The 4,928-nt window shown below is 39.5% G+C and overlaps 1 pseudogene; it reads left to right on the top strand.

Moving 5' to 3' along the window:
* The first annotated feature begins 1,447 nt into the window (after nucleotides 1-1,447).
* On the top strand, nucleotides 1,448-2,722 carry LOC132352550 (large ribosomal subunit protein uL3-like; annotated as a pseudogene).
* The last annotated feature ends 2,206 nt before the right edge of the window (nucleotides 2,723-4,928 follow it).

The following is a 4,928-nucleotide window of genomic DNA, read 5'->3' as shown; positions in this document are numbered from 1 at the left end:
GTCATTTGTACACAAATGTGGAGCAATGTGAATTTATTAATCTCCCTTTAAATATATATTTATGACCTTATTTATTCTTACTATTAAGAATTGGGTGTATAGTGAGTGTGTGTATCTGTGTATATGTGTATGTATAAGAGAACGTAAAATCAGGATACAATACCATAATTCCTATACCTGAATTTTTTTGTTTCCCTACAGATGTTTATGAGTTAATTTGCATGCTTCTCAACATTTTCAGGTCATAATAGTAGCATTTTAAATATTACTGGTGGAAGGCATAAAAGTGTGTTCTTGCAATGACAAAACACATTGGGAAGCAATTTACATCCTAAGTGATTGCAGCTGAATGAAAACAGAGATTTTTTTTTTTTTTTTTTTTTAAAAAGGTAATTCAGATTCTTTGGGTTTATGTTTTCTTTTGATTGTTTTTGATTTAATTGGGTAAATTCCCAGTGACTTATTTAGTGCTTTTAAAAAATGGATATTTTCCATGTCAAATGAATCTGGCAGGGTGAAAATCCACTCTGCTAAAAGATAAGTTCACGTAATAGCTGCACAGAGAGTGATGATCTCTGTACATTAGCACTCACTGTGACCAGCACTCCCTGGTACCCAGATCACTCCTCTATCTTTGCTTAGGCAATCTGCACCACTTGATGCTAGAGTGCATGTAAATGTTCTACATTAAAGCTAATGGTTAACAAAGGCACTGGGGACATAAAACATGAGTACTATTTTAAGCTGCCTCAAAATTTTTGTACCTTATGCTAAATAATGACAAAATTAATTACAACACAGAAGCAGCTACCTGCCCGTGTCACTCCATTTAGGCTTCTATAAACATAAAATCAGCAAGGGAAAAGCAACAAATAACATAAGAGGGAATACATATAAGGTTAACAGCTGATCGTTCAGCAGAAACTCTGCAAGCCAGAAGGGAATGGCAGGACATATTTAAAGTGATGAAAGGGAAAAACCTACAACCCAGATTACTCTACCCAGCAAGGACCTCATTCAGATTTGACAGAGAAATTAAAACCTTTAGAGACAAGCAAAAGCTAAGAGAATTCAGCACCACCAAACTAGCTTTACAACAATTACTAAAGGAACTTCCCTAAGCAGGAAACACAAGAGAAGGAAAAGACCTACAATAACAAGCCCAAACAATTAAGAAAATAGTAACAGGAACATACATATCGATAATTACCTTAAATGTAAATGGATAAAATGCTCCAACCAAAAGACACAGACTGGCTAAATGGATACAAAAACAAGACGAGTATATATGCTGTCTACAAGAGACCCACTTCAGACGTAGGGACACATACAGACTGAAAGTGAGGGGATGGAAAAAGATATTCCATGCAAATATAAATCAAAAGAAAGCTGGAGTAGCAATTCTCATATCAGACAAAACAGACTTTAAAACGAAGACTAGGATCTCTACTGGCAGCATCCGACGGCTGGATGTCTCACAGGAAGTTCTCCGCTCCCAGGCATGGGTCCCTGGGCTTTCTGCCTCGGAAGCGCAGCAGCCGGCACCGTGGGAAGGTGAAGAGCTTCCCCAAGGATGACTCTTGCAAGCCCGTGCACCTCACAGCCTTCCTCGGCTACAAGGCTGGCATGACCCACATTGTGAGGGAGGTCGATAGGCCAGGGTCCAAGGTGAACAAGAAGGAAGTTGTGGAGGCTGTGACCATCGTGGAGACGCCGCCCATGGTCATTGTGGGCATTGTGGGCTACGTGGAAACACCTCGAGGCCTCCGGACCTTTAAGACCATCTTTGCTGAGCATATCAGTGATGAATGCAAAAGGCGCTTCTATAAGAACCGGCATAAATCTAAGAAGAAGGCCTTCACCAAATACTGCAAGAAGTGGCAGGATGTAGACGGCAAGAAGCAGCTGGAGAGGGACTTCAGCAGCATGAAGAAGTACTGCCAGGTTATCCGTGTCATTGCCCACACCCAGATGCGCCTGCTTCCTCTACGCCAGAAGAAAGCCCACCTCATGGAGATCCAGGTGAACGGAGGCACTGTGGCCGAAAAACTGGACTGGGCCCGAGAGAGGCTAGAGCAGCAGGTCCCTGTGAACCAAGTGTTTGGGCAGGATGAGATGATTGATGTCATTGGGGTGACCAAGGGCAAAGGCTACAAAGGGGTCACCAGCTGTTAGCACACCAAGAAGCTGCCCCGTAAGACCCACCGAGGGCTGCGCAAGGTTGCCTGTATTGGGGCGTGGCATCCTGCACGGGTGGCCTTCTCTGTGGCTCGGGCCGGTCAGAAAGGCTACCATCACCGCACCGAGATCAACAAGAAGATCTACAAGATTGGCCAGGGCTACCTCATCAAGGATGGCAAACTGATCAAGAACAATGCCTCTACTGATTACGATCTGTCTGACAAGAGCATCAACCCTCTGGGTGGCTCTGTCCACTACGGTGAAGTGACCAATGACTTTGTCATGCTCAAAGGCTGCGTGGTGGGAACCAAGAAGCGAGTGCTCACCCTTCGCAAGTCCTTGCTGGTGCAGACCAAACGGCGGGCCCTGGAGAAGATTGACCTCAAGTTTATTGACACCACCTCCAAATTTGGCCATGGCCGCTTCCAGACTGTGGAGGAGAAGAAAGCGTTCATGGGACCACTTAAGAAGGACCGAATTGCAAAGGAAGAAGGGGCCTAATGTCAGAACAGATTATACAGCTGGTAGAATCTCAATAAAATTATTTTCCAGTGAAAGTAAAAAAAAAAAAAAAAAAAAAAAAAAAAAACGAAGACTATTACAAGAGACAAAGAAGGACACTACATAATGATCAAGGGATCAATCCAAGAAGAAGCTATAACGATTGTAAATATTTATGCACCCAACATAGGAGCACCACAGTACATAAGGCAAATCCTAACAGCCATAAAAGGGGAAATTGACAGTAACACAATAATAATAGGGGACTTTAAGACCCCACTTTCACCAAAGGACAGGTCATCCAAACTGAAAAAGAATAAGGAACCACAAGCTTTAAATGACACATTAGAAAAGATGGACTTAATTGATATTTATCAGACATTCCATCCAAAAACAACAGAATACATGGAGCCTAAACAATACGCTACTAAATAACCAAGAGATCAATGAAGAAATGAAAGAGGAAGTCAAAAAATACCTAGAAACAAATGACAATGAAAACACGATGACCAAAACCTATGGGATGCAGCAAAGCAGTTCTAAGAGGGCAGTTTATAACAATACAATCCTATCTCAAGAAACAAGAAAACCCTCAAATAAACAAACTAACCATACACCTAAAGCAATTAGAGAAAGAAGAAAGAAAAAAAAACAAACAAAACAAAGTTAGCTGAAGAAATCATAAGGATCCGATCAGAAATAAATGAAAAAGAAATGAAGGAAACAATAGCAAAGATCAATTAAACTAAAAGCTGGTTCTTTGAGAAGATAAACAAAATTGATAAACCACTAGCCAGACTCATCAAGAAAAAAAGGGAGAAGACTCAAAGCAACAGAAATGAAAAAGGAGAAGTAACAATGGACACTGAAGAAATACAAAGAATCATGAGGGATTGATACAAGTAACTCTATGCCAATAAAATGCACAACCTGGAAGAAATGGACAAATTCTTAGAAAAGCGCAATGTTACGAGACTGAACCAGGAAGAAATAGAAAACATAAACAGACCAGCCACAAGCACTGAAATTGAAACTGGGATTAAAAATCTTCCAACAAACAAAGCCCAGGACCACATGGCTCCACAGGTGAATTCTATCAAACATTTACAGAAGAGTTAACACCTATCCTTCTCAAACTCTTCCAAAATATAGCAGAGGAAGGAACACTCCCAAACTCATTCTTTGAGGCAACCATCACCCTGATACCAAAACCAGACGAAGATGCCACAAAGAAAACTACAGGCCAATATCACTGATGAACATAGATGCAAAAATCCTCGACAAAATACTAGCAAACATAATCCAGCAGCACATTAAACATATCATACACCATGATCAAGTGGGGTTTATTCCAGGAATGCAAGGATTCTTCAATATATGCAAATCAATAAATATGACAGACCATATTAACAAATTGAAGGATAAAAACCATATGATAATCTCAATAGATGCAGAAAAAGCTTTTGACAAAATTCAACACCCATTTATGATAAAAACTCTACAGAAAGCAGGCATAGAGGGAACTTACGTCAACATAATAAAAGTCATATATGACAAACCCACAGCCAACATCATACTCAATTGTAAAAAGCTGAAACCATTTCCTCTATGATCAGGAAAAAGACAATGTTTCCCACTCTCACCACTATTATTCAACACAGTTTTGGAAGTTTTAGCCATAGCAATCAGAGAAGAAAAAGAACTATAAGGAATCAAAATCGGAAAAGAATAAGTAAAACTGTCACTGTTTGCAGACGACATGATACTATACATAGAGAATTCAAAAGATGCTAGCAGAAAACTACTAGAGCTAATCAATGAATTTCATACAGTAGTAGGATACAAAATTAATGCACAGAAATCTCTTGCATTCCTATATACTAATGAGGAAAAATCTGACAGAGAAATTAAGAAAGCACTCCCATTTACCATTGCAATAAAAGGAATAAAATACCTAGTAATAAACCTACCTAAGGAGACAAAAGACTTGTATGCAGAAAATTATAAGACACTGATGAAAGAAATTAAAGATGATACAAACAGATGGAGAGATATACCATGTGCTTGGATTGGAAGAATCAACACTGTGAAAATGACCATACTACCCAAAGCAATCTACAGATTCAATGCAATCCCTATCAAACTACCACTGGCATTTTTCACAGAACTAGAACAAAAAAATTTCACAATTTGTATGGAAACACAAAAGACTCCGAATAGTCAAAGCAATCTTGAGAAAGAAAAAT

Source organism: Balaenoptera ricei, chromosome 18 (genome assembly GCF_028023285.1).
Source record: "Balaenoptera ricei isolate mBalRic1 chromosome 18, mBalRic1.hap2, whole genome shotgun sequence".
NCBI lineage: Eukaryota > Metazoa > Chordata > Mammalia > Artiodactyla > Balaenopteridae > Balaenoptera > Balaenoptera ricei.
The sequence above is the reverse complement of the archived record's forward strand: the minus strand, read 5'-3'. Positions and strand labels throughout refer to the sequence as shown.